Below are 11,479 nucleotides of genomic sequence, written 5' to 3'. Positions count from 1 at the left end.
TTCCTTCTGGTTAGTTCCAGTCAGCTGATTCTATCCATTCCTTCTGGTTAGTTCTAGTCAGGCAGCTTAGTTTCCTATTCGGAGCACCCCCCACTTTCCCTTAGTTCTTACAGGTCAAGGTCAGCAGTGTCACAAAATCTGAGGATGTGAGGATGCCTGTTGGGTCCGGAGACGGCACCCCGTCCAGAAGTTGGAGAATTTTGCACTTTTCAAACACCTGAAACCAATTTTTACCTGAAATCTAGAGCCATAATTATTATGCTAATTCTATGTAAAAAAATAAAAACAAGTTCATTTTTCTTCATATCTCTTGAACTGTCTTGTATCCTCTTGACTGGTCTTCTTCTTTTTTATTCATTTTAAGAAACTAAATATGCTTCTCTGCTAAAAATCTGTGTAAAAGATTGAAATTAATCTGAGTCTTATTTCGTACATTTGTATTTGCTTGCTTTTCTAAAGTCTACTAACCTTGTCAGCAGGCATGCCAGCTAAGATAGTTAAGACAAGCTAGCTACTCTAACTTGATTGATAGCCTGAAATGGCTTCTGGGTAGCCAGTTATGAGGTTGGGAGACTAGCTCAAACCAACTTCAGGAAATTGCTAGGTGTCTAGAAGTATGGTGTAGTATTACAGAGAAACACCAACAACACATCCAAAAAAAATAAATACAATTTTATCCATACAGGACCCGTCAAAAGTTTGGACACACCTACTCATTCAAGGCTTTTTCTTTATTTTTACTATTTTCTACATTGTAGAATAATAGTGATGACATCAAAACTATGAAATAACACATATGGAATCATGTAATAACCAAAAAGTATATTTGAGATTCTTCAAAGTAGCCACCCTTAGCCTTGATGAGAGCTTTGCACACTCTTGGCATTCTCTCAACCAGCTTCACCTGGAATGCTTTTCCAACAGTCTCTTGGCATCTTAACCCACCACCTATATGGCTTGTGTGAAGGAAAGCAAATACCTAGCTAGCTGTCTGCACTCAGGCTGTATAGATCATAGAGATCCATGCTAAGGAAGCAAATACCTAGCGAGCTATCTGCACTCAGGCTGTATAGATCATAGAGATCCATGCTAAGGAAGCAAATACCTAGCTAGCTGTCTGCACTCAGGCTGTATAGATCATAGAGATCCATGCTAAGGAAGCAAATACCTAGCTCGCTGTCTGCACTCAGGCTGTATAGATCATAGAGATCCATGCTAAGGAAGCAAATACCGAGCTAGCTATCTGCACTCAGGCTATATAGATCATAGAGATGCATGCTAAGGAAGAACATTGAAATTGAATGTCATAGAGATCTATAATTCAAGAGTGATTCCAAATTATGTTATAAATAACCTCTGCTCCTCCTCTCCTTCCCTCCAGACTCCCTGCAGCTCTCTGTCTCTGAAGAGGAGGTTCCCCCTGAGCAGCAGCACTGTGAGCAGGAGTGGAGCCCCAGTCTGGGACAGAAGGACCCAGAGACCAAACAGATTAAAGAGGAACAGGAGGAAGTCAGGACCAGTCAGGAAGGAAGAGCAGCTTCAAGGGCTCTTTGTTACCAAAGACTCCATATTCACTCCTTCCTGTGTGAAAAGTGAATGTGATCAGGAGGACCCACTTCAGTCCTGACTCTTCCCAAACCCAGACTGTGGAGAACAGAGAGAGAGACTCTAAACCAGTGGAACTCACACCTTTTGTCACTGTGACCCACATTAAGGGTCTCAACATTCCCTGTGACCCTCCAGATAATCAAAACATTGCCTCCAGCCACAGTTCAGCTGTAAATAGCAACCCAGTAGGACTTGACAGCAGGTCACCATTGGGTCCCAGTCCATCATTGAAGAAACACTGTTCCAAACCCAGCACCACATCTAGAAAAACTTACCACTGCCGTGACTGTGGAGAAACATTTGTTCTGAAAGCTGACCTGCAGAAACATGTGACTCTCACCAAGAAGAGACTCAGTGACTGCAGCTTCGGCAATAAACTCAACAACTCCACCTGTAAACTGAAGGCCCATGTCCAACTCTGTCACAGTGGAAAACCTTGCACCTGTCCAGTTTGTGGCAAGACCTTCAAATATAAAGGAGGTCTCCCCAGGCACATGAGGATTCACAAAGGAGAGAAACCATTCAGTTGTGGTGACTGTGGGAAAAGCTTCAATCAGAAGGGGAACCTAACTGAACATGTATTGATTCACACAGGAGAGAAACCTTTTAGCTGTGGTGACTGTGGGAAAAGCTTTGGGCTCAAGCGGTACCTAACCATTCATAAACTGACTCACACAGGAGAGAAACCGTTTAGCTGTGGAGACTGCGGGAAAAGCTTTAATCGCAAGGCTGTCTTAACTATGCATATACGTACTCACACAGGAGAGAAACCATTTATCTGTGGTGACTGTGGGAAAAGCTTCCGGCATAAGGGCTGCCTTAAGATACATGTACTGACTCACACAGCAGAGAAACGATTTAGCTGTGGAGACTGTGGGAAAAGCTTCAATAAGAGGGGAACCTAAAAGTGCATATACGGACTCACACAGGAGAGAAATCTTTTAGCTGTGGAGACTGTGGGAAAAGCTTCAATACGAGGGGGGAACCTAACCAGACATACACGGACTCACACCAGAGATAATTCCTTTCGCTGTGGTGACTGTGGGGAAAGCTTCAATGAGAAGGGCACCTAACTGAACATATACGAACTCACACAGGAGAGAAACGATTTATCTGTGGTGACTGTGGGAAAAGCTTTAAGCATAAGGGGTGCCTTAAAATACATATATTGTCTCACACGGGAGAGAAACCGTATAGGTGTGGTGACTGTGGCGAAAGCTTCAATGAGAAGGGGCACCTAAATGAACATATACGGACTCACACAGGAGAGAAACCTTATAGCTGTGGTGACTGTGGGGAAAGCTTCAATCAGAAGGTGGACCTAAAGAGGAATATACGGATTCACACAGGAGAGAAATCACATGTCTGCTCAGTCTGTGGTAAAGGATTCATTCAGAAGTCTCATCTGCTGAGGCATGTGGATAAAATCCACAAAGGAAGAAAACAGGACAGAAACTGAAAGAGGAAAGAACATTCGGACAAAGAGATTGTCTGTTAGGAAGCAACAGCGATATTGCCCTCATCAAATATGCAGACGACATGGCTCTGGTTGCTTGCCTGGAGGTCAAGTCCATCTCCAGATACTCCCAGTTCATTAACTGCCTCTTGACGTGGTTTGACAATAGCTTCCTTGAGCTTAACATCACAAAGACCAAAAAACTGTGCCTTGGAGGAAATCAATTTGGGGAATTTTATGGATTTTTGTTTTAGATTCCGCCTCTCACAGTTGAAGTGTACCTATGATAAAAATTACAGGCCTCTACATGCTTTGTAAGTAGGAAAACCTGGAAAATCGGCAGTGTATCAAATACTTGTTCTCCCCACTGTGTGTGTTTGTTTCATTCTGACATGTAAATGTGTCGTGTTTTTATTTTATTGACTTTTCTGCTCTTTTGCACACCAGTATCTCTACTTGCACATCATCATCTGCTCATCTATCACTCCAGTGTTAATCTGCTCAATTGTAACTCTTCACTCCTATGGCCTATTTATTGCCCTACCTCCTCATGCCTTTTGCACACACTGTAAATAGACTTTATTATTTCTACTGTGTCATTGATTTGTTTATTGGCTTGTTACTGGCTTGTTTATTGTTTATTCCATGTGTAACTCTGTGTTGTTGTCTGTGTCACACTGCTTTGCTTTATCTTGGCCAGGTCGCAGTTGCAAATGAACTTGATCTCAACTCGCCTACCTGGTTAAATAAAGGTGAAATAAAATTTTAAAAATGGGTTTCATTCTGACATTTCATTCTGACATGTAAATATTTGTGTTTCATTCTGACATTTCATTTTGACATGTAAATGTTTATTTAATGTGTTTCATTCTGACATTTCATTCTGACATGTAAATGTTTATTGTGTTTCATTCTGACATTTCATTTTGACATGTAAATATTTATTGTGTTTCATTCTGACATTTCATTTTGACATGTAAATGTTTATTGTGTTTCATTCTGACATGTAAATATTTGTGTTTCATTCTGACATTTCATTTGACATGTAAATGTTTATTGTGTTTCATTCTGACATTTCATTCTGACATGTAAATATTTGTGTTTCATTCTGACATTTCATTTGACATGTTTTTATTGTGTTTCATTCTGACATTTCATTTTGACATGTAAATGTTTATTGTGTTTCATTCTGACATTTCATTTTGACATGTAAATGTTTGTGTTTCATTCTGACATTTCATTCTGACATGTAAATATTTATTGTGTTTCATTCTGACATGTAAATATTTGTGTTTCATTCTGACATTTCATTCTGACATGTAAATATTTATTGTGTTTCATTCTGACATGTAAATATTTGATGTGTTTTTTTATCCTTTTATTGTAACTCTGACCGTCAATGACACATTTTCATTCTGTTTAAACGTACTAGACAATAAGGTTTGTCTTATCTGCTTATCTTAAAGCTATCTTAGTCTCTGGATCATTCATTCTGTTTAAACGTACTAGACAATAAGGTTTGTCTTATCTGCTTATCTTAAAGCTATCTTAGTCTCTGGATCATTCATTCTGTTTAAACGTACTAGACAATAAGGTTTGTCTTATCTACTTATCTTCAAGCTATCTTAGTCTCTGGATCATTCATTCTGTTTAAACGTACTAGACAATAAGGTTTGTCTTATCTGCTTATCTTAAAGCTATCTTAGTCTCTGGATCATTCATTCTGTTTAAACGTACTAGACAATAAGGTTTGTCTTATCTGCTTATCTTAAAGCTATCTTAGTCTCTGGATTTGTTTTATCTGCTTATCTTAAAAGCTATCTTAGTCTCTGGATCAGTCATTCTGTTTAAACGTACTAGACAATAAGGTTTGTCTTATCTACTTATCTTAAAGCTATCTTAGTCTCTGGATCATTCATTCTGTTTAAACGTACTAGACAATAAGGTTTGTCTTATCTACTTATCTTCAAGCTATCTTAGTCTCTGGGTCATTCATTCTGTATAAACAATATCTACTTATCTTCAAGTATCTTAGTCTCTGGGTCACATTCTGTTTAAACGTACTAGACAATAAGGTTTGTCTTATCTACTTATCTTCAAGCTATCTTAGTCTCTGGATCATTCATTCTGTTTAAACATACTAGACAATAAGGTTTGTCTTATCTACTTATCTTAAAGCTATCTTAGTCTCTGGGTCATTCATTCTGTTTAAACGTACTAGCCAATAAAGTTTGTCTTATCTGCTTATCTTAAAGCTATCTTAGTCTCTGGATCATTCATTCTGTTTAAACGTACTAGACAATAAAGTTTGTCTTATCTGCTTATCTTAAAGCTATCTTAGCTATCTATCTGGATCATTCATGCTGTGGGTTACAGGAAAATAGACGTGTGATCGATTTACTTGTAAATCAAATTTGACACCAAGTAATTGTACACAAGGTCCAAAGGAAATTCGACTTTGGCTTTTATCCCAACCCCCCTGAAAGAGACACATACGTAGAGGATGGAGCAGGGGGCTGCCATACTACAGCACCAGTGGAGAAATTGCTGTAAGGGGGTAAGTGCCTTGCTCAAGGGCCCAATGGCAGGTTTGGCATCTAGGATTTGATACTAGCAACTGCTTACTTCCTGACAGATTTTTCCAATCAGATTCAGGATTGGAACTGGCAAACCTTCGCTTTGGGTCTTGTCTCTCTTAACCACTGACCACGTCTTGACTCTCTCTTAACCACTAGACTACGGTCTTGCCTCTCTTAACCACTAGACTACGGTCTTGTCTCTCTTAACCACTAGACTACGGTCTTGTCTCTCTTAACCACTAGACTACGGTCTTGTCTCTCTTAACCACTAGACTACGGTCTTGTCTCTCTTAACCACTAGACTACGGTCTTGTCTCTCTTAACCACTAGACTACGGTCTTGTCTCTCTTAACCACTAGACTACGGTCTTGTCTCTCTTAACCACTAGACTACGGTCTTGCCTCTCTTAACCACTAGACTACGGTCTTGCCTCTCTTAACCACTAGACTACGGTCTTGTCTCTCTTAACCACTAGACTACGGTCTTGTCTCTCTTAACCACTAGACTACGGTCTTGTCTCTTAACCACTAGACTACGGTCTTGCCTCTCTTAACCACTAGACTACGGTCTTGCCTCTCTTAACCACTAGACTACCTTACCACCTGTTGGAGGAAAGTATTGTAGGAAACTCATAGGTCCCCTGTTCAAAGTCTCTTGATGTTTTCACGTCATTAGAAACAGGATTATCTGGTCATCTGTTTTGGTAATGTCTCTCAGGGTGATGAGAGAACGGTGTTATTTATACATTAAACATGTATCCTTCCCAGACAACAGCTCTGTCCATCTGTCCAAGAGTATTTCTCATCCATCTTCATCTAATGCTGCTCATTCATGATAGTGTTTGAATGTTTTTGGGAAGTAATGATTTTCTAGTCCCAATTCAATAACATTCTTTGTAAAAATCTCCTGACAACCGCATTTTCTAGTTTAGTGCACGCTGTCACATCAGTCCCAAGCCAGTTATCAGGAGTCACCTGTGTTACAATGTATTTTCCTTTATTGGTCTCCCGAGTGGCGCAGTGGTCTAAGACACTGCATCTCAGTGCTTAGAGGCGTCACTATATTCCAGACTGTAACCCTGGCGTTTGAGGCGTCATCCAGGCTGATTTGATTCAGGCTGTATCAAACCGGCCGTGATTGGGAGTCACATAGGGTGTTGCACAATTGACCCAGCGTCATCTAGTTTTGGCCGTCATTGTAAATAAGAAATTTGTTCTTCACTGACTTGCCTAGTTAAATAAAGGTTAAATAAATTAAAAATGACAAAAAAATTAATTCAGTTCATGCCAGAAATTATTTTCCTAGATCCCCCTATTACTTGCTGTAATTGTTTCCCCTCGTGTAGTTATCTATTCCCTTATTACTGGTCTGGACCTTGTAGTAAAACCCCTGATTATATAAATATATTGATACATAATAAAAATAGATATACTTCCCAGAAAACATCTTGAATTTGTCCAATAGTTTAATTTTTTTAAATTTTAACCTAATGTTGCTCATTCATGATGTTGATTTAATATTGTATGGAATAATGATAAACAGTTGACTCCTGAGGATGAATTGATTCTCCAAGATCATCCTTCACTGTTTGTCTATGTAGTTTTCGTTTCCCTTTGCTACTGGTCTGTAGGCTGCCTTGCACAGAAAATCTCCATCCAGCTTGCGGCACTGTTGTGCGGTTCAGGGCACTCAGCCCACGAGAATAAAGGATTTTTCTAAAATTCCTTGACTAGAACACGTAAGTAAGATTGGAGACAATGGTTGTCACTAGTTACCAGAGCCACAAAGTCCAAATGGGCTATATCGTAAAAACCTAAGGAAACTCCAATGTTCGTGTTGGTCCTAATTTAAAGGTTAGGCATACGTTTAACTGTGGGGGTTAGGTTTAAAATCAGATTTTAGGAATAGAAATTGTAGAAATAGACGTCGCTCTTACTTTGTGGCTGAGGTAACTAGTAACGATCCATTGTTGTTGTAAAGCTAGACCACAGCAAAGATGTTCTACTAAGATATAATTTAATTTAATTTAATAGATCACATCCTGTCGTTTCCAATGGGGAGGCAAGTGAGCCGAGTAGGTGGGATCAAGTGTCGAGATATCCCTCTAGTGGTGTGGGGGGTGTGCTTTGGCAAAGTGTGTGGGGTTATATCCTTCCTGTTTGGCCCTGTCCGGGGGTGTCCTCGGATAGGGCCACAGTGTCTCCTGACCCCTCCTGTCTCAGCCTCCAGTATTTATGCTGCAGTAGTTTATGTGTCGGGGGGCTAGGGTCAGTTTGTTATATCTGGAGTACTTCTCCTGTCTTGTCCGGTGTGAATTTAAGTATGCTCTCTCTAATTCTCTCTTTCTTTCTCTCTCTCGGAGGACCTGAGCCCTAGGACCATGCCTCAGGACTACCTGACATGATGACTCCTTGCTGTCCCCAGTCCACCTGGCCGTGCTGCTGCTCCAGTTTCAACTGTTCTGCCTGTGATTATTATTATTTGACCATGCTGGTCATTTATGAACATTTGAACATCTTGGTCATGTTCTGTTATAATCTCTACCCGGCACAGCCAGAAGAGGACTGGCCCCCCACATAGCCTGGTTCCTCTCTAGGTTTCTTCCTAGGTTTTGGCCTTTCAGGGAGTTTTTCCTAGCCACCGTGCTTCTACACCTGCATTGTTTGCTGTTTGTGGTTTTAGGCTGGGTTTCTGTACAGCACTTTGAGATATCAGCTGATGTACGAAGGGCTATATAAATACATTTGATTTGATTTTTTATTTAGATGGGTTTTTCAAAGTCTCGTTTATTGGTCTATCAGAGATGTCAGTCAGATGGCTTAGTGACGTCAATAAAATACATCGTCATCATATTCAAATTGAGATGTAGATTTGGAGAACAGACTTTTATTAACTAACCTTAGGTAACTTTTCGTTGTTGACACTTTTATAATGCCACCAAGATCGAAAAGTAAGTTACAAATATATATATTTTAATGTTTATACACGTTCTATAAATTAGATATTAAAACGTGTTGTAGTGGGCGTTAACTGTTTAATACATGTTAGAATTTCACATGGGCAAGAAGAGAAATAGTAACGTTGGTTAGGTTGATATATAGACGTATATATTTATCGGCTGGCTAACGTTACAGTAGCGCAAATAATCGCATTATGCACTTGTCCGAAAAATAGCAGAGTAACTAGCTTAGTTTAGCTAACTAATCATTCAGAACCGCACATCTGAGAGAACAGGACGTAAGTTATTAGTTTACTCGAAGAGCTAGAAAATGGATGAGCACGGACGAACAGCGTTTGTAGGAATTAATGTACTCTACAGTACTGCATATCGTTACACCTCAAAGGAGCTACTACAACCAGGTGTTGTAACAAATTATTTTACAATCGTTTTGTTTTGAACAGAACCATGACCAGACGGACATTGGAATTCGTTTCAAAGTGACAGTGAGGACAAGGCACTGTTTCCCACTGTAACAGCTGTTGGTGGAAGGAGGTGAGGACCAAAGTGCAGCGTTGTACGTGTTCATATTTGTTATTTAAAATAACAAAAGGAATAACCGAAACAGTTCTGAAAGGTGAAACAAACACTAAACAGAAATTAACTACCCACAAAACCGATGTGGGGAAAAGCTACCTAAGTATGGTTCTCGATCACAGACAACGAAAAGACAGCTAGCTGCCTCTGATTGAGAACCACACCCGGCCAAACAACAAAGAAATGCAAAATATAGAGAAATGAACATAGAATGCACACCCTGGCCTAACCAAAATAGAGAATAAAAGCCTCTCTATGGCCAGGGTGTGACACCCATGAGGAATTTGGCACAGGGGTGGTTTTATTTGGGCCCCAAAGTTTTGAGGCAATTTAAAATATATATTTTATTGTTGTACATAAAAGACTGGAGAAACACCAGGAAATCAGCTTCAAGTTATTTAATTTAAAAAAATGTTATTTAAGAATCTATTCTTGCATTCCGATGAATAATAGAGACACCTGATTGGTTACAAATGTAAGCACGGTTTGAATGATTATTTTATTCAAAGAAAAATTATATTTGTTTGGGCTTTTTCCAATCAATTTACAGTCTACAAATGATTTGTAATTATGTTCCCGACCCCCCCACAACCATCCGCTCAAGAAAATAATAGTCACGTGGCTGAATCTAGTTCATCCCTGGGATAAAGGGAATGGGATGACTCACCTTTCCTCTGTTTGTTTTTGTTCTCTTCACCAGGATAGTGAGACAGGGGGGGGGGGAGTCCAGGCAACAAAAGAAAAGGACTAGCCGGTGAAACACTTCAGTTTTCGCTGTGCTATGTTTAAAAAAATATTTATATATCTTCACCATTTTTATTTATTTATTAGGGGGTAGGCATGCTGGACATGGCCTTCCAGGATACAATCAAAGGCACTTGATCTAAGTAAGGTGACTCTTGGTCCTTCCACAATGCCAGAGACTTAGTCCTTCCACAATGCCAGAGACTTAGTCCTTCCACAATGCCAGAGACTTGGTCCTTACACAATGCCAGAGACTTAGTCCTTCCACAATGCCAGAGACTTGGTCCTTACACAATGCCAGAGACTTAGTCCTTACACAATGCCAGAGACTTGGTCCTTACACAATGCCAGAGACTTAGTCCTTACACAATGCCAGAGACTTAGTCCTTACACAATGCCAGAGACTTGGTCCTTACACAATGCCAGAGACTTAGTCCTTCCACAATGCCAGAGACTTAGTCCTTCCACAATGCCAGAGACTTAGTCCTTACACAATGCCAGAGACTTAGTCCTTCCACAATGCCAGAGACTTAGTCCTTACACAATGCCAGAGACTTAGTCCTTCCACAATGCCAGAGACTTAGTCCTTCCACAATGCCAGAGACTTAGTCCTTCCACAATGCCAGAGACTTAGTCCTTACACAATGCCAGAGACTTAGTCCTTCCACAATGCCAGAGACTTAGTCCTTACACAATGCCAGAGACTTAGTCCTTACACAATGCCAGAGACTTAGTCCTTCCACAATGCCAGAGACTTAGTCCTTCCACAATGCCAGAGACTTAGTCCTTCCACAATGCCAGAGACTTAGTCCTTCCACAATGCCAGAGACTTAGTCCTTCCACAATGCCAGAGACTTAGTCCTTCCACAATGCCAGAGACTTAGTCCTTCCACAATGCCAGAGACTTAGTCCTTACACAATGCCAGAGACTTAGTCCTTACACAATGCCAGAGACTTAGTCCTTCCACAATGCCAGAGACTTAGTCCTTACACAATGCCAGAGACTTAGTCCTTCCACAATGACAGAGACTTAGTCCTTCCACAATTCCAGAGACTTAGTCCTTCCACAATGCCAGAGACTTAGTCCTTACACAATGCCAGAGACTTAGTCCTTACACAATGCCAGAGACTTAGTCCTTTACAAATGCCAGAGACTTAGTCCTTACACAATGCCAGAGACTTAGTCCTTCCACAATGCCAGAGACTTAGTCCTTACACAATGCCAGAGACTTAGTCCTTCCACAATGCCAGAGACTTAGTCCTTACACAATGCCAGAGACTTAGTCCTTACACAATGCCAGAGACTTAGTCCTTACACAATGCCAGAGACTTAGTCCTTACACAATGCCAGAGACTTAGTCCTTACACAATGCCAGAGACTTAGTCCTTACACAATGCCAGAGACTTAGTCCTTACACAATGCCAGAGACTTAGTCCTTACACAATGCCAGAGACTTAGTCCTTCCACAATGCCAGAGACTTAGTCCTTCCACAATGCCAGAGACATAGTCCTTGCACATTGCCAGAGACTTAGTCCTTCCACAATGACAGAGACTT

At 40.5% G+C, this 11,479-nt stretch overlaps 2 long non-coding RNA genes across 2 annotated transcripts; both read left to right on the top strand.

The window, feature by feature from the left end:
• Window positions 1-4,300: 4,300 nt before the first annotated feature.
• Window positions 4,301-5,353, top strand: LOC127921974 (uncharacterized). Its single transcript, XR_008110097.1, has 3 exons — window positions 4,301-4,812; window positions 4,933-5,009; window positions 5,217-5,353. It is a non-coding gene; the product is annotated as an uncharacterized LOC127921974 (long non-coding RNA).
• Window positions 5,354-8,724: 3,371 nt separating this feature from the next.
• Window positions 8,725-11,025, top strand: LOC118376492 (uncharacterized). The gene is made up of 3 exons (XR_004824040.2): window positions 8,725-8,880; window positions 9,046-9,136; window positions 9,879-11,025. It is a non-coding gene; the product is annotated as an uncharacterized LOC118376492 (long non-coding RNA).
• Window positions 11,026-11,479: the final 454 nt, after the last annotated feature.

Source organism: Oncorhynchus keta, unplaced genomic scaffold (assembly GCF_023373465.1).
Source record: "Oncorhynchus keta strain PuntledgeMale-10-30-2019 unplaced genomic scaffold, Oket_V2 Un_contig_24242_pilon_pilon, whole genome shotgun sequence".
Taxonomy (NCBI): domain Eukaryota; kingdom Metazoa; phylum Chordata; class Actinopteri; order Salmoniformes; family Salmonidae; genus Oncorhynchus; species Oncorhynchus keta.
This window is presented reverse-complemented; position numbering and strand designations above follow the sequence as displayed.